Here is an 18,608-nt window from a genome sequence, read left to right as displayed (position 1 = left end):
TGAGGGGGGGGGGGGGGGCTTGTTTTTGTTCACAAGTATGGTCATGTGGGTAAATACCACATGTATGGGCAATACAGAGTATGGGAACAAGTTTTCATTGTGTGTTCTGCTAGATTGGAATTCCCCTAAAAATCTAAATTTCAAGAGGATGTGAGTTGGAGGCTCCTAAAAAAGGATAAAAGGCATAATGAGGATGAGGCTTACATACCTGACCACTTACAGCCAGCAGGCACCTTCATTACTGACCTGAGGAAGCGGGGTGCGTACCAGGAAATGTGCTGTCAAATTCTGCATGCTGTTAAACTTTATATCAAGGATTTTTTGGTTGTTCAGGTCAACCCCTACCTCTTCCTTTTTGACTGTTTATAATTCTTTTATACTTTTGGCCTCCTACATCTCACAGTCTCAGTTCATCTCAGTTGTATGTTGATTATTATGTGTGATCTTTCTTAAATAAAATCATGTTGGGAGTGCAACCACCACAACTGAATATCGCATACCTAAGCAGGGAAAGGGGTTCTGCACAGGCTTTTTTAGAGGTTGCGTATTGCGTAGCCTGGGTTTGTGAGTACCCTTGTTATGTTACTTCCTCATTCCATTATTATTAATTTTTACTACACCATTGAGGCTCCTCCCTTGTGTCTCTCTCTTTGCAGAGGTTTGAAGCAACCAGGAAGTCCTTTACCTCTATCAACATGTGGAATTTCAAGAGGAGGTAGGATAAGATAAATTCAAAACATCCAAATGGATGGCATCTTAAACGCAGAATGCACTTCAGTCTATGGAGGTATGCAATACTACTGGAGCCCCTCTGATCCTTCATATCTTTTTTTTAAAGAGCAAAATTGTGCAGTGGATCCTGCTTGCTTAAAGTCAGGGTGGCACTGGCAGCGATCTTGGCTACCAAGATTTTGAATGAGTGCTTAGATCACTTATTCTAAATCCTGTATTTTAATCAAGGGGATCTGCAGCCCAGAAAACTTCGGTAAAATTGGTCCATATACATACAAGTAAGACATGCAGATTTACTTAAAGTGAACCTGAACACAACTAGAAAAGGCCGCCTCTTACTTACCTGTAGTATGCAGTAGTCCGTAGGGTTGCCTTTGTGCCCTCTCGGTTCTCCAGACGGTTACCATTTCACATCTGCGGCCCAAACAGTAGACGCGGCAAGTGCACATGTGCGGCCCCGTATATGCGCCTGTCTCAATCTTAAAATAATGAACCACATGTACGCAGAGAACTCCCAGTGAAAGGCGCACAATCGAGATGGGGCCACCCAAGCACACTTGCTGCATCTACTGGCCACCAGCGGGAGAACGGAGGGGGCTCAAAGGACACCAAGGGACCCCATGGACTATGGGGGAGGGGGAAGAAACCCCAGGTAAGTAAACAACAGCCAATTTTAGTTGTGTTTAGATTCATGTTAAGGTATACGCAGAATTAGGACACCTCTGCCAGACTTTGGGAAAAAAAAATTCTCAGACATCCAATGGTTCAGCAAAATGTCATCAGAACAGTTTAGCAAAATTTATTAAAGTGAAGGATGACGTCTTTAGCGGTTAAGAGCAAAGCCCCCAAACATGCTATAATCACCAAATTTGCTAGGTACATTAGGTAGAATAGAGGAAACACTTTTTTTTAGCAGTTTGCATGATCAAAATTATGTGGGTCTCTGGAAGGGGGGGGGGTCAAAACCTTTCCCTTCCCCCAAAGCCCCATACCATGGACAAGGCTCATCCCCCACCTCCAGTGCCCAGGAGAAGGTGGGGGATAACAGCCCCCATGACCATGGGTGTAGGCTCCTGGTTTGGGGAACAACAGGGGGATCCCCTAATGCCTACCCCCACCCCCAGGTATATGGGTTTTGGGGTACTGCTTACTCATTTTCACAATAAGTTAAATTTGAAATAAAAACATAATGAATAACCATACATACTTAGCTTTAATTAATGATCTCATGCCAATACTTTTAGAAATGGCCCATACCAATATCCTCTGGACCTTGGTTGAAGATTTCTGCCACACCTCCGTGCACCCGTCACTAGACTGCCTATACTAAACTACAGTAGACCCTTGCAAAGATTCTTTAAATGTGCCACTGGGCAGGTGCGTAACTACAAAACATGGGGCCTCCCAGCAAAACTTTGATTTGGCCCTTCAATGTTCACATCCCTTCCTTTGCCTACCCTTGGTGACCCTCACAGCCTGGGAGTCCATCTCACAAGGGTCATAAAACAAGTGTGGCTATCTTAATCTTCACACCCATAACAAGTGTAGCCACAAAACACTTGATTTAAAGGATAGACACTTTAATCTGAGAAAGGGAAGGTTAGTAGTTGAGGCCCCCTCATAGCGCTGCGCCCCCTGCAGTTGCAGGAGCTGCTACCCTGTAGTAACGACTCTGCCGCTAGGGCACCCTTGATTCTTTAAAAGACATCTATTCCCAGAAAAAGCAGTGAATTTCCTGATGGGGTTTCCTGTTGGTCAGTAAACTGACAGTGCAATGACCGATGGGAAACCGGGGGGCAAGAGGCAATGATTTTACTAGGCATGCTGCTGTCTAAGGTGCTGCTGTATAAGGATCCCTGGCAAATATGCCTATTATTTGCTCTTCTATTGGGGCTCCCCATTGGTCCTTAATAGATCAATGTGAATCCCCACTGAGGCGTGTTTCCATTCGACTGCTAAGCGACCAGTGGGGAGAACCATGTTTAACGATGCTTTCCCAGGAATTGTTATACACCCGCCAAACCTCCCACTGGCACTCACAGTGCTCCACACATGCACATGCCCCCCCCCCCCCCCACACACACACACACACACACACATCACCCCAGCAAAATCATCCTAATTCTCCCCAAGACCACTTAAAAAATGTACCCACTCTTCCCTAAATGGCATCCCCCAATTACAGATTTAAATAGCAGTAAGCCTGCATAGTACAGAGATTCAGCCAGGACAGCCAATCCACTCTGAGTTGGGAGTGGGTCAGATTAGGCATGTATTAGCCCAGTGGAATGAATGACAGTTACCAGAGCTGCTGGGATGAGTAGACACTTCTGCAACATCTAAAAGGGGTGGAAAAGATGACCATGGCCGGTAAGTGTATTTTTAGTATACATACTGTTCTTCCCAGGCAAAGAATTGCTTTTCTTAACAAGTTGTCAAATGGGCTGAGAAGCAATTGTACAAACCCTCCAATGTAATAGGTAACTATTACTTGCACCCTTTGACCTTGGAAAGCCAGCAATGCTATGGATAGCGGTGTGGAATATTGGATTAATAAAGAGTTAGGCTGAGATTACAAGGCATTGTTTTAAGGGAGAAAGCTAGCTGTAGATATACATAACAGAACCATATAGACACCTGCAGAGTACACAGTTCTTTGGAGCTTCACTCCACAAAATGGGAAGAGCAGAGGAGGATCATCAGCCAAGGAATACACTACAAGGGACACTAGAAAATGACAAGTCATCACTTGGACAATGCAAAACATAGTGTACACTGTGCAGTGCTGCAATCTGCTAAATAAAGAAATAGAAAAATATTTGGCAATCGGCTCGAAAGATAATTTAGGACATTTGTTAAGAAAATAAACCAAAGCTGATTTTTACTGTCTGTCAGTGAGACTTCTTACTATAAAAATATTAAACATCAATATAGTTCTTGACATCATCAAGCTGGTACCCGGTAATTAGGCATCACGGGGCTGAGTGCAGAGCTGTGCTTGGAGGCTCTGGCTGCAGGATGGTCGCTGGAACCAGGAGAGGTGAGACAGGCTGCTTGCAGCTGCTTTTTTCAGCGATCTGGGCATGGAGGGGGCCAAACAAAAATTGATGGCGAAATGAAAATGGCCAGAGTTGTTAATCACTAATTTTTAAGCATGCCATGAAGGCTACAGTCATCTTACTTACTTTGAGGATGTAGCAGTATATGTGGCATTCTGATGCAAGCAAAAATCTTAAGTTTGATTTATTAAAAGGTTTTAAATGGATTTAAAGGACCCAGAGAAAGAAAGAAAACAACATTTATATTTCTATATCTAAAAAAGTTGTAATTTAAAGAATCCTTGTGTTTTCTTTCAAATAAAATTTGGTAGCACTGTTTGTGTTCTCATACATAAAATAAAAGAATATAATCCGAGTGAAGAACCTGACTTGAAAGACTTATGTAAAAAAACAACCTGAATGAAAAGCTTGTTCTCTTTTTAAATGCTTTAACTGACATTTTAATTGGTCCCCGAATACATGAATACAGAAAACACAGCCTAGAAACTCCCAATACTCATCTGCCTCTAGAGCTTTGAATTGATTTGGTCTATAACAACACATTAGTTAGTAACAAAAACAAACTTTCTTTACTAGCAGTATAATTTTGGCTACTGCTTTGATGTTCTTAGTAGTGTTTATGTCTTTCATTAAGGCCTGTTTGTATCTGATGGTAGCAGGAAAAAAAGGCTCCAGCTGAGGGTGGACGAAAAGGGCTCCGCCATAGACTGTAATGCAACTATCATTAATACGGCGAAAAATGCAGAAAAAAAGTCTCCCCGATAAATATCGTTAACAACATTAGAACATTAACGTTTTTGAAGCATGTTATTGTTTTAGAAGCTTGCAACGTTATAGTTTTATCATATTATTTTGTTTGTATGTATAGATTTTACGTCATCAAAGATATTATCGTTTCTATGTGGAAAAGAGTGTTTCTGCAGAGGGAGTGGTTAGGGTTAGGCACCACACCGGGGGGAGTGGTTAGGGTTAGGCACTACCGGGGGGGGGTTAAGGTTAGGCGCCACCAGGGGAGTGGTTAGTTTTAGGCACCACCTGGGGAGGGTTCTGTGTGAGAGTAGGGTTAAGTTAAGCTGTATTGCTGAATTACATAATGATTTTTAACGTTAATATCTTTTCATTATTATTTCCCGTCTGTGACAACGGTATTTATCGCTAACCAAGTTTGGCAACGATGTTTATCGTTATCAGATTTTGTTATCCACCAACGCCATTTTGTTATCCAGCCAGGCCATTTTTTCATGGCGCCCTTTTTTCATGCATGCATATCTGACACAGTTGCATAACATATGACAGCCTGTACAGGAGACCACACCTCCAACAGTCTGGAACACAAATTTGAATTTTTGAATCTCGTCAGAATTATATTTGTTACTGTTTATTTTATACATTGACCCTTGGGCTACACAGTGATTTTCAAATACTTAAAGAGAACCAGAGACAAAGCACCCTCAAGTATTTTACTATATATATATATATATATATATATATATATATATATATCAATGGGAACATGACAGTAAATGCCTACTCTGCTCTTTGTTTTATCTTTCACTACTCAGTCTTCTTGTTATCAGCTCTGATAAAATCTCTGACTGAGCATTCAGTCTATCTTTGCCCTGTAACGATTATAGCTGAGTCAGTCTTCTGTGATGTCTTTTCAAGCACAAACCCGCCTCCTCCTGGCTCTGCTTTCCTGTTATGAAGATACATAGCAGGAAAGCAGAGCCACATGGGGGCAGGCTTGGGCTTGGAAAGACATCACAGAAGACTGGTTTTCTTTAAGGTGTCTACACTCCATGCAATTTTTAAAATATCTGTTCAATTCAAGAATAGCAATCAATTTTTCTGACTGATTGTAACAATTCAAAAATTTGCCCAATGTACCACACACCCATTTTCAATTTTTCCCCAATTATGAATAAAATTCTTGAAAGCTCAGAAAAAAATTGATAGGAACTGTACATCAAGTAATTGACAATCCATCACGCACCATACAATTCTTTATAAAGTTGGTCTGAAATTTCCAACATGTCCAATCTCCAAAAGAAAAGCTTGTAATTTTTCAGGAAAACCGATCAAAATTATTGTATTGGCAAAAAATGAGATCTTTTAATTGTATGGTGTGTGGCCACCTCAAGTTATACAATCTAAATCTCGTGAGATAGATCACTTTATTTGGTTATTTTGATTTGCTTCCTTAAAACAGAAGGTATTTGCAATAATCCAGCTTAATCACCTCCCCCAGCACGAGTATCTACATCCCTGTATTTACACAAATATAAACAAATACAAACACTTGGTTCTGTTTCTATTTTTAGAACACACTAACTCTGTATCTCCATCTTGTGGCCAAAAAGTAAAACCACATCCAAATACCCTATTATACACCTTCCCATAGAAAAATGAAATACATTTTCATTGTTTTTAAAAACCCTTCGAGGTGAAATGGTTAAAGTGGACAACTGTGGTTACCCACAATGCACCGCTACTGAATATGCAAATTATATCTTTATGCCCCTCAAGCCAGGCTTAAATCCAGAACCGCTGGTGTATAGCACGCTTATAGCTTAAAAATTTACAGAGCCACATCAACCCAACATGCAGGCAGCCTGTTTTGGACTTTTGGCTCTCATCAGTGCATGGTAGGTATTGATATGGCTCTATTGGATAGGGCTTAGATCAGAACAACAGAATACCCAAGCAGCTCGGGGTAACCCAAAACTACTAGAAAAGTATAGTGACTAAAAGAGACCAAAAAGCACTTCCAACTTCAGGGGCATAAATAGATAATTTGCATATTTAGTAGCGGTGCATTGTGGGTAACCACAGTTGTTCACTTTAAGATGAATTATCGCGAATACCTTCTGTTTAAGAAGACAAATCACACCAAGCACTGCTTTTTAGTTAGAGGGCATTTCAGTCTCTTTTAGTCCCCTATACATTCCTAGTAGTTTTAAGTCACCCCGAGCTGCTTAGGTATTCTGTTTTATTTGGTTAGTGAAGGTAAAAATAAACGCTGCTGCAAGAATTTTCACTTGTACAACTCAGCAATATCTCCCTCAGCTAAGCACTGCCACAACACAATCACATAGCAAAATGCATTAGAAATTAAACCCCGCCCACTTTTATACACTTGAAAGGAGAAAGAATGTGTTGAGCCGACAACTTTTTCCCCCCATTCTAGATGATAAGGATCTGGGAAGGATATTAGATAATAAGAGTGATAAAAAGACGTACAAGTCTATTGAACACAGAGATGGACTAGTCCAAAGCTAGTCAGCAGCATTGTCATATTTTTACCTCCTACTGTAATGGACAGGGACATAGGAAAAAAAGTAACTTATAGTGCATTTTACTCTGGGACAAAGGTACAGCTTATACGAGAATGTATGTGTTTGAGCGTTCTGACCTTTCAGCACTAGAATCCAGTGGCCCATATTCAATTCACTTTTTCTCTTAAGTTTTCTCCTAGGTGACATTTTTACAGCCTATCAATAAAGTGAAGTTTAACCCACCAGAAAGCAAGACAACATTCAGAGTAATATTCACTGTACTCTTCGCCTACACTTCTCTATTGGAGAGTGCTGGAAAGTTATTGTAAACAGAAGATGAAAAATTATCTCATAGGAGAAAACTTGGGAGATAAAGTGATTTAAATAATATTGTTCGGTCTCGAGAAAGCCCTGATTTGGGGGCGAAACGGCCGTCGACTATACCTCCGCACCTCCTTGCTGCTGCAGTGACTGGATAAGTAATCTTGGTGTATTATTTTTATACTACGGTTTTATGCCATCATAAAGCCTTGTCTTTTTTAAAGAAGATGATTAAAAGTAGGGGTGGGACGACGAATTCGGCGAATCCACGAATCCCTCGAATATTAGGAAATATTCGAGATTCGTGGATTCGAATCCCGACGCCATTTTCCACTATACGAATCCGCCGAATCCCGACGCCGCATCGCCGCGCATCCGCTGCTCGCGCTCGTCCTCCTCCGACCTCCTCCGACCCCCCCGCGCCTCCTCCGCTCGCCCCCCCTGCCCGCATCCACTCACCTATCCATAGCGGAGCGCAGAGCGGCAGACCTCTCGCCGACTTCCTGGTTCCCCCTAGTGACCGGCTCTTACAATGACGTCATTAGTAAGAGCCGGTCCGGCCACTAGAGGGAACAGGGAAGTAACGAAGAGGTCTGCCGCTCTGCGCTCCATGGGAAAGGTGAGTAGATTATGCAGGGGTGAGCGGAGGAGGCACGGGGGACGGAGGGGGCCGTGGGGGGGGGTTGGCGGGGGAGGGGGGTTCTATCTACCTACCTACCTACCTACCTACCACTATCCCTACCTACCTACAGGCCGCTATACCTACCTACCTACAGGCCCCTATACCTACCTAAAGGCCCCCTATACGCACCTACCTGCCTACCTAAAGGCCCCTATACCTACCTAAAGGCCCCTATACCTACCTAAAGGCCCCTATACCTACCTACCTAAAGGCCCCTATACCTACCTACCTACCTACCTACCTACCTACCTAATGGCCCCTATACCTACCTACCTACAGGCCACTATACCTACCTACAGGCCTCAATACCTACCTACCTACCTACCCACCCACCTACCTACAGGCCCCCTATACATACCTACCTACCTAAAGGCACCTATACCTACCTACCTACCGGACACTATACCTACCTACAGGCAACTATACCTACCTACAGGCCACTATACCTACCTATCTACCTACCTACTGGCCACTATCCTTACCTACCTACAGGCTGCTATACCTACCTACCTACCTACCTACCTACAGGCCGCTATACCCACCTACCTAAAGGCCCCCTATACCTACCTAAAGGCCCCCTATACGTACCTACCTACCTACCTAAAGGCCCCTATACCTACCTACCTAAAGGCCCCTATACCTACCTACAGGCCACTATACCTACCTACAGGCCTCAATACCTACCTACCTACCTACCTACAGGCCCCCTATACATACCTACCTACCTAAAGGCACCTATACCTGCCTACCTACATACTTACCTATACTTAAGGCCCTATACCCTGCTACCTATACTGAATGTCCCTTTACCTACCTACCTACCTAAAGGCCCCTATACCTACCTACCTACATACCTACCTACCTATACTTAAGGCCCTATACCCTGCTACCTATACTGAAGGTCCCTTTACCTACCTACCTACACTGAAGGCACATGTACCTTACTACCTATACTGAAGGCCCCTATACCTAGCTACCTACCTATACTGAAGGCACATATACCCTGCTACCTATACTGAAGGCACATATACCCTGCTACCTATACTGAAGGCCCCTATACCTAGTTACCTACCAATACTGAAAGCACATGTACTGTGCTATCTATACTGAAGGCCCCTATACCTTGCTACCGATACTGAAGGCACATGTACCCTGCTACCTATACTGAAGGCCCATATACCCTGCTACCTATACTGAAGGCCCATATACCCTGCTACCTATACTGAAGGCCCATATACCCTGCTACCTATACTGAAGGCCCATATACCCTGCTACCTATACTGAAGGCCCATATACCCTGCTACCTATACGGAAGGCCCATATACCCTGCTACCTATACTGAAGGCCCATATACCCTGCTACCTATACTGAAGGCCCATATACCCTGCTACCTATACTGAAGGCCCATATACCCTGCTACCTATACTGAAGGCCCATAAACCCTGCTACCTATACTGAAGGCCCCTATACCTTGCTACCTATACTGAAAGCTACCAATATTGAAGGCACCCATACCTAGCTAGCTATACTGAAGGCACCTTTACCTCGCTACCTATGCCTGGGTACCTATACTGCGGGCAACTATACCACGGATCGCACAATTTTTATGTGCAGGATTCGTTAGATTCGGGATTCGAAAGGTTCGAGATATTCGAGAACCTTTTTAGATTCGGATCCGGATTCGGATTCGAAGAAATTGTGGATTCGTCCCATCCCTAATTAAAAGTTGTTTTTTGAATATTGGATGAGCTGCTCCTGGGATTGCTTTTTCTCTTTTGCTACTGATTTAAATAATAGCCCTAGATTCAATTCTAGGAGTCTAGGACATTCTGTGTGTGGAGTTTGTACGGTCTCTTGGTTCTTGCATGGACTTCCTCTTGGTACTCTGGTTGCTTCCCACATCCCACAAGTAAACTAATTAATTTAATTGGCCATTATATTGTGTCAATTTTGTATATTAAGTCTGCTGCACTCTCCTCTCTTTCACAGATATGCTCTCCTCACTGCGTCAGTTCCTGTAAAATATACGAGTGATAGTGCATTACCACTGATGCATTTGCTTGCCTTAAAACTCTCCAATCTTCAACATATGTTAGAGGCTTACCAGATTCAAACCATCTTTTGTTTTTGGCGGAAATCTAGATTAATTACATTGATAATGAGTAGCCTCCAATGTGTGCATAATCACAGATATGATCCAAAACGTGCACTTTACACTTGTTTATTCTCTTATTATATTCCTTAATTATTATTATTATTTATCGTATTTGTAAATCACCAGCATATTACACAACGCTGGACAATAAATAGGAATACATACAATGGTAGGTGGACATAGCACAACACAAGGTTATACAACATAAGACAAGGTTATACAAAGCAACAAATTACAAGAAACATGATCATGCAACTTGGTTCCAATGCAGAGATCCAGTAATTCAAGTCCGAGTGAGTCCATGGGAGAGGTACCAGTGGTTAGGGCACATGATCAAGTAGGATACACTAGCAAGAAAAGACCCTGCTATAGACTTACAATATTAAGGTGATGGGGGAAGGAAATGCTAGGTACAGATAAGTTAATTGGCTCCCCCTAAAATTGGCCCTATACTACAGTACTTAAACTACATAATATAGACATATGGCAATGGTAGGGATTAGATTGTGAGCTCCTTTGAGGGACAGTTAGTGACAACACAATATATATATATATATATATATATATATATATACACTGTACAGCGCTGCGTAATATGTCGGCGCTATATAAATACTAAATAATAATAATAATAATAGAGTAGGTGTTCAACAGAGAGCGTTGTGGCGTGGTACAGAGTGGGTAGGCCATCTTAAAGAGGTACGTTTTGAGGGTTTGTTTAAAGGAGTAGAAGGATTGGGGGAGTCTGATGGACAACTCCATAGGGTGGAGGCGGCTCTTGAGCAGTCTTAGGCCCGGTTCACATTAGCGGTGGCCGTCCGGAATCGCCGTGCCGGAGCCGGACCGCTTTCAGAACGGACGGAACGGATGCACGGCATGGCAATGAAAGCCTATGCGTTCGTTCACATGCGTCCGTTCTGCCGGACCGGAGCCGGACCGGATCCGGGCCGGATCCGGACTCCGGCGTCCGTTCCAACATGCGCTATTTTTTGGTCCGGCTCCTCCGGCAGCCGTATCCGGAGCGGAGCCGGACTGCACCATCCGGCCAATACAAAGCAATGAGAGCCGGAGAGCGCACAACACACTGGCTACAAAAACCGGACGTTCTACCCCACTTCCTATGCATTTTGGATGGGGACCACATGGGCCCAGCGAAGAGTGGGGCAGCAGCGATTTCATGCTGGAGCTCTTTTTGCCAGCAACATGTCTGCTGAAGGAGGCGAACAACAGAGAGAATTCCCAGGTTTACGAGTAACAACAGAGAGAATTCCCAGGTTTACGAGTAAATGCCTGGATCCATGGTCCCAACTGCAGTCTCTGTATCCACGGATGGTCTCCACACGTCCACCTGTCTCCAACAATGACCCCAGACCCTTCTGCTGACCTCCCAGACCCCAGGTAATTAAAAGGATGTTATCTCCTTAAGAAACCGGATCCGGACCGCAACCGTGTTCACACCGCACGGAAACCGGATGCAAACGGACCGGATCCGGATAGGAACCGTACGGATCAGGTCCGGTCCGGATACGGTGCGGTCCGGACATCCGGTGCGGTTTTTACTAAACCGCAAGTGTGAACCGGGCCTAAATTAACCTTTTTTTTGCTCTGGCACTCATTGAGTCTTTACATCAAAAGCAGAATCCACTTCAAGCCCATTCTTACTTTGTCAGAAACATTTACAGGACTTTCTTTATCCTTTACATTTGGCAGATTCTGGTGGACTGCAGCTGGATCCTCACTTAGTGCAATCTGCTTAGGGTGAGCAGAGTGCATGGAATGAGGGGCCAGCCACCTGCAGTATTACCTGCTTAACCCTGTCGGTCTTCATAGGGGGAAGAAGCACAGCATTACTGTGAAGGCATGACCATATTTCCTGGATATGACTAAGTATAGGGTATCATGGGGCCATGCTCTGCATGGGTGGAGTTGGAGTGACCTGACCACATTGTAATGTCGTGGAGACCACACAAATTATACCACTGGCAGAAGTTTCCTTAGAAAAGAACGGGATCTGCCCCTACAGTATGTTGTATCAAAAACCAAAAAAAAAAGAAGGCGTGCTCAACCCTCCGGCAGCCAGACTCAAGTGCAAAAGGTGGGTCCCCTGCTGCTCAGTTTGTGTATGGGTGGAGGATGGTTGGTGGGCATGAGGAGAATTTTTTCCAAGAATTCGGCTTTAGTCCATCAAAAGTAATTTAATTAAAAATTCAGCAATGTGTAAGCAGTGGTGCTCAGATACCCCCAATCACGAATTTGAATGATCACTACGGATGATCGGAATGAGCAAATTCCGTTCCGCTGGAATTGTGGCATTCCGCCAGTGGCATTTTGGCGAATTTCCGCTGAATTTCGCATTGCGGCGGAAAAATTAAAGTAATCGCAAATGAAACCTTGTTTATGCTAAATGGTAGCCCAATGTTCGGATTATTATGGGACCTTGTGGCTGTTCCCCCGGTCATTTTTTTTTTTTTTTTTTTAATTGTTGTTTATTTATTATTATTTTTTTGCAGCAGGAGGTGTTGCTTAAGCCATGGGACCTAGCGGTGGTCCCATGGCGGTCGTTTTGGCACCGCAGAAGGTATAGCGTAAGCTATGGGACCTGGCGGTGGTTCCATGGCGGTGGTTTTGGCGCCGCAGGAGGTGTTGCATAAGCTTTAGGACCTGGCAGTGGTCCCATGGCGGTGTTTTTTGCGCTGCAGGAGGTGTCGCGTAAGCTTTGGCACCTGGCGGTGGTCCCATGGCGGTGGGTTTTGCGCCGCAGGAGGTGTCGCGTAAGCTTTGGGACCTGGTGGTGGTTCCATGGCAGTGGTTTTGGCGCAGCAGGAGGTGTCGCATAAGCTTTGGGACCTATACAAAATGGTGGGGTAGGTGAGATAGCTAGGGAGCTGGTTGCTAACATAGGATTGATTGGTTTTTGTTAACACTGTAATTGGTGCTGAAATAATTCCGATTTTCCTGCAGAAATCCGTTTGGGTGGTTTTTATAAGCCTCTGATTGGTGCAGAAATTCTGATTTTCATGAAGAAATCCTGTTGTTTTTACCTTAAACTTCTTCTAGGGGCTTCCTTGTGATTGGCTAACAAAATTCCGCATTCTGCCGGAATTACACATCGTTCTGCGGAATTTCCGCTATAGCACTAAGGCAATTCCGTTCCGATGTGACGGAACAGAATCAACAAATTCTGGACGGAATCGCGGAAAACGGAATTCCGCGGAACGCGATGAGCATCCCTAATGATCATGAATTTCACTCCGCCCACTTACGAATTGACTTATTGATCGCATTTAAATGTATACATTTTTCCTTTACTACTTTAAAATTGGTTTTCTCAAGAACTATAAGGTCTTTTTGAAAAAATGTTTCCTCTTGTTCCCACTGTTCTTAACATATCTGGAAAATTTAGTGTTTCTAGCTTATGTAAGGGGGCTTTGCTATAAACCGTTAAGTCAGCGGGTTTTTAATCACGAATACCAACTAGTGATCATGAGTAACTCATGATCACGAGTCAGATAACGAGTGCAATGACGAGTGCATTCGTGATCGGCATTCGTGATCGAGATCCGATTACGGTTGCCGATTATGACCTCGTGATCGCAAAAAAACTGACTCATGATCCCCAGTGACTCGTGATCATGAGGTCGTGACAAGCACCCCTGTGTGTAAGAAGGTAAGAGGGAAATTACAAGCATGCAGACCATATAGCACCTTGGAAACTGTGCAAGTCCTCCCACCCTCCTGTGTAGCAGTAGGGCAGACTTACTCCCCACCAAACCCTGACCCAGACCTCTTTATATTCATGAGATCCTTGAAGATCCAGTGATGGTCTAAGACTGGGGCTTCTATTCAGGTCCCCCTTGGTATTTATAAACATTATAACTCCCAACAGTGACTCCTAGAAGGGGTATAATGGACTTGTGCCAGTCATCCCCTCTCTTTGCCACTGACAGGAGTGAAGACATGGGTAATAAAGGGAACCTGAAGCGAGAGGTATATGGAGGCTGCCAAATTTATTTTCTTTTAATCAAGTTACTTGGCAGCCCTGCTGATCCTCTGCCTATAATACTTTAAGCCATCGACCCTGGACAAGCATGCAGCAGATCAGGTGTTTCTAACATTTTTGTCAAATCGCACAAGATTAGCCTGTTTCTGGGGTGATTCGGTCACCACTGCAGATAAATAGATCAGCAGTACTGTCAGGCAACTGGTATTGTTTTAAAGGAAATAAATATGACAGCCTCCATATTCTTCTCTCTTCAGGTCCAGTTTAAAAGCCATGGACCAGTCCTCCAGTCTACAGAGGGGGCATGAAATAATAGTTGACAGAGCAGAAGCTTTTGTTACTCATTTTAATCAACAGCAGCAATCCATTGATTGGCAATAAACAGTGACATCCCTTGATTTCTGCCTGTTCCTGTTCCGGAAAAATTCACAAAAACATGTAAACAGGATGGAATTATTATTATTATTATTTCATCCTTGCAATATTGAGATCTGAGCAAGATGGCAACAAAAGTGGTGCTCTAGGCCATAGGTTCTCAACGTGTGGTACGCGTACCCCAGGGGGTACTTCTAAGGGTTCTAGGGTGTACTCAGGCTTGATATACTTAACCAAAAATAACAAATTTAGAGTTTTAGAAAAATGATAAATCTTATTTAAACAGCACCAAATTAGTATTTTAGCTAATTAAAAGCAATAGTAAATGCTTGGAAATGCTTTAGAACCAATTATAATGTACTACGATTAAATATATATTTGTCAAGGGTACGTGTGATAATGTTTACCATGCTAAGGGGTACTTGGTGAGTACAGGGTTTTAAAAGGGGTACATACCAATAAAATGTTGAGAAACACTGCTCTAGGCCTCTGTTTAAAATGTACAATCAGCTGTCTGTTCTGAAGTCTCTTCCTATAGAATTTCAGTTTGGTTGCTAGGAAGGAAAAGTGGTCCTAGTTTCTGGTTTTAGCTCTCATGTTTATTTTTATGATCCAATGTTACTATGGAATGCACGATAACACAAGATCACGCTAAGGCCAGCTGCCTATAACATTCTTCCTTTAGGCTTCTTTTCCAGTAGACACACTACAGATTTATTACAGGATTTCTGTAAGCTGTGTTTTTCTTTAAAGAAAATCTGTAATGAGAAAAAACCCTTTGGGAGGGGGAAGCCTCTGGATCCTAATGAGGCTTCCCCCATCCTCCAGTGTCCGGCAATCAAGTGCTGCAGCCCCTCGAACAGCGGCGAGGTAAATATTTACCTACCACGATCCTGTGCAGGCACACTAACGGCTCTCCATTCGGGCTAAGGCGGAAATAGCCAAACTCGATCGTATCCGCTCTACTGTGCAGCAGCGAGTCTTTTGTGCCTGCACAGTAGAGCGAGTATGATCAGGTTCGGCTATTTCCGCCTTACAGAAAGAAGAGCCATTAGTGTACCTGCACAGGATCGTGGAGAGTTGGATATTACTTGCGCTTGCCCTGTCTTGTCAGGATTTGTCAAGGGACTTTTCGGGGGAGCCAACACTGGATTCCCCCAAGCTGCAGAGGATGGGGAAGCTTCATTGGGACCCTGAGGCTTTCCCCTCCAGAGCTAAGTATCCAGAGGGTTTTTTTTTCATTACAGGGTCTCTTTGAAGGGAACCTGAGGTGAGAGGGATACGGAGGCTGCCATATTTATTTCCTTGTAAACAATGCCAGTTTCCTTGCACTCCTGTTGATATTCTGGCATAAGTAGTGTCTTAATCATAACCCTGGAACAAACATGTGGCTAATCCAGTAAAACCTGAGTCAGCTGAGTCAGAGTACCTGAGCTGCTGCATGCTTATTCAGGGTCTATGGCTAAAACTATTAGAGACACAGGATCAGGACTGCCAGGCAACTGGTATTGTTTAAAAGGAAATAAATATGGCAGCCTCCATATACCCCTTAGCTCGGGTTTCCTTTAAAGGTTGTTATGCTGTTGCAGAGAGGAAGTCCTGAGTTCAGGTCCACTTTAAGTGTCAGTGATTGGATTCCTCAGTAGCATTTTTCATTATGGAACCTTTAATGTCCTTATTCCTTATGCTATAGATGAAAGGGTTGAGCATTGGAGTCACCACTGTATAGAGGATAGACACTGCTTTGTCTGTTTCAGTTGTGTAATCTGAGTGAGGTTGCAGTGCAGATAATTGAACATAATGGTCCCATAGTAGAGAGTCACCACAGTGAGATGTGAAGCACAAGTGGAGAATGCTTTATGTCTTCCTTGTGAAGAGCGGATCTTTATGATGCTGGAGATAATCCGTATGTATGAGACTAAAATCAACAAGAAAAAACATGAAGCCATTATCCCTGCAGCGATATACATGCTTATTTCATTGTTCCTTGTGTCTCTGCAGGACATGCGAAGGAATGGAGGCACCTCACAGAAGTAGGAGTTAACATGGTGAGACTTACAGAAAGGCAATTGGAATGTGATGATAACTTGGATGATAGAGTTTACAAACCCTGCAGTCCATGCTACAAATGCTAAACCTATACAAATCTTTTTGTTCATGATGGACAGGGGAGGACTGGGACCTTTTGGCCTGGGGGGAAAATACAAACTAGAGGCCCGTTTTCACGGCAGCCCCAGCCCAAATGACATCACACACGTGCCCCACGTGCTATATGCCAGTAGTCACATGGGAAATACAGCAAGGACACTCGAGGGAGAGCATGACTGGTAAAGTATAAATGCACTGGCACCGGGGGGCACATAATACATTTTGAGTTACAACGGTTTCTTTCTCTTACACAGGTCCTGCAAGCAGCCCTTCTGGAGTCTAGGGACTGTCTGCAAGCAGCCCTTCTGGAGTCTAGGGACTGTCTGCAAGCAGCCCTTCTGGAGTCTAGAGACTGTCGAAAACTTTTCAACCTAGACAATATCTTATGTAGCTGTGCACATGCAGTTAACAATTGTGAGAGACCAGACAGATTTTTTTCCCACGGACCCTGCAGGCAAGCCTCTGCTCTGTATCATGCTGTTTATATTTACTAGCTTGCCCGCCCTGCAATTGCTCCTTAATTGGGCGTTTATTTCCCTCATTCAGCCTAGTATTTCACATTGCCTTACACAAAAACCTGAATTCACCAGGCACAGTGCCAGCCCTAAATCATTAAATGAGAGGCAGCCTGGGGGGAAGTCTCCCCCCTTCCCCCCTGGCCAGTCCTCCCCTGATGATGGACCTGTAATGCAATGGCTTGCAAATGGCCACATATCTATCATAGGCCATCATGGCCAGCAGAATGCACTCTGTGGCCCCAAAAGCTAGGGAGAAGAACATCTGGGCTGCACATCCTGATAAGGAAATACTTCTGTCCTCAGAAAGAGTGTTGTACAGGATGATAGGAGCAATGGTGGAGGAGAAGCAGACATCAATGATGGAGAGGTTACACAGGAAAAAATACATGGGGATTTGTAGCTTTGGATTAAGGCTCACTGCAATGATCAGAAGTAAGTTTCCTGACAATGAGATCAGATACATCACCAAGAATGCTAGAAAAAAGACCACCTGGAGGTGAGGATCACTTGATAGACCAAGTAGAATGAATTGTACAGGATATGTTGTATTTGAGTGTTCCATAAGACCTCCTCACCTGGTAAGTATAAAGCAAATAACTAAATAAAACATGTTTATATGGTTTCACTTGCTGTCAATGTCCTTAAAGGGGAAATTTAACTTCACTTCCTGTGAACTTTGTTAGGACTTCCATGACTTTATTATGGAAGCTGGGTGAAATAAGTATTTGATCCCCAAGCAAAGATAGATTACGACCATACAGTGTCCCAAGCAGAGCAATACATTTCTCACCCCCACCCCCCCCATTCTTGGCAACCTTGATTAAAGTATGCCTCTCTATTATAGGTAACTGGATTCCCCCCCCCCAATATAGATAGACAAATGTCCCCCCAACATAGATAGACCCTCTCCCAGTATAGGAAATTAGATTACTTTTCATTTTAGGTAGCCAGGTGTCCACCCCCAGTATAGACCTCCCTATCCCAGTATAGGAAGCTAGAATGTCCCCCAGCATTGAAGTCTAGATACCTCTCCCCTATAGATAGCCAGATGTTCCCCCAGTATAGGTAGCCTGATGACCCTCTAGTATAGGTAGCTAGATGACCCCCCAGTATAGGTAGCCCCTAATGCTGCTTGGGAACCCTTAAGATTCCTTTGCATGTTTATGTAACACGGGTTGCACTAATTGTACAATAAGTGCTATGGAGATGTTGAGAGTGCCAGTAAAATTGCCATGCACTCCCTGTGTAAGGCAGTTTTACAGAAATGTGTTTAATACTCTCATTTGTGCTTAATTCTAATGAGCAAATGGCACTGAGTTTTTTGAAACTACATTTACAGGTGG

General features: G+C 43.7%; 1 pseudogene; it reads right to left on the bottom strand.

Annotated features, from left to right (window-relative positions):
* Nucleotides 1-16,222: 16,222 nt before the first annotated feature.
* On the bottom strand, nt 16,223-17,827 carry LOC137533479 (olfactory receptor 5AR1-like; annotated as a pseudogene).
* Between the last annotated feature and the right edge of the window lie 781 nt (nt 17,828-18,608).

The sequence above is a fragment of the Hyperolius riggenbachi genome, chromosome 9 (assembly GCF_040937935.1).
Source record: "Hyperolius riggenbachi isolate aHypRig1 chromosome 9, aHypRig1.pri, whole genome shotgun sequence".
Lineage (NCBI taxonomy): Eukaryota > Metazoa > Chordata > Amphibia > Anura > Hyperoliidae > Hyperolius > Hyperolius riggenbachi.
The sequence above is the reverse complement of the archived record's forward strand: the minus strand, read 5'-3'. Positions and strand labels throughout refer to the sequence as shown.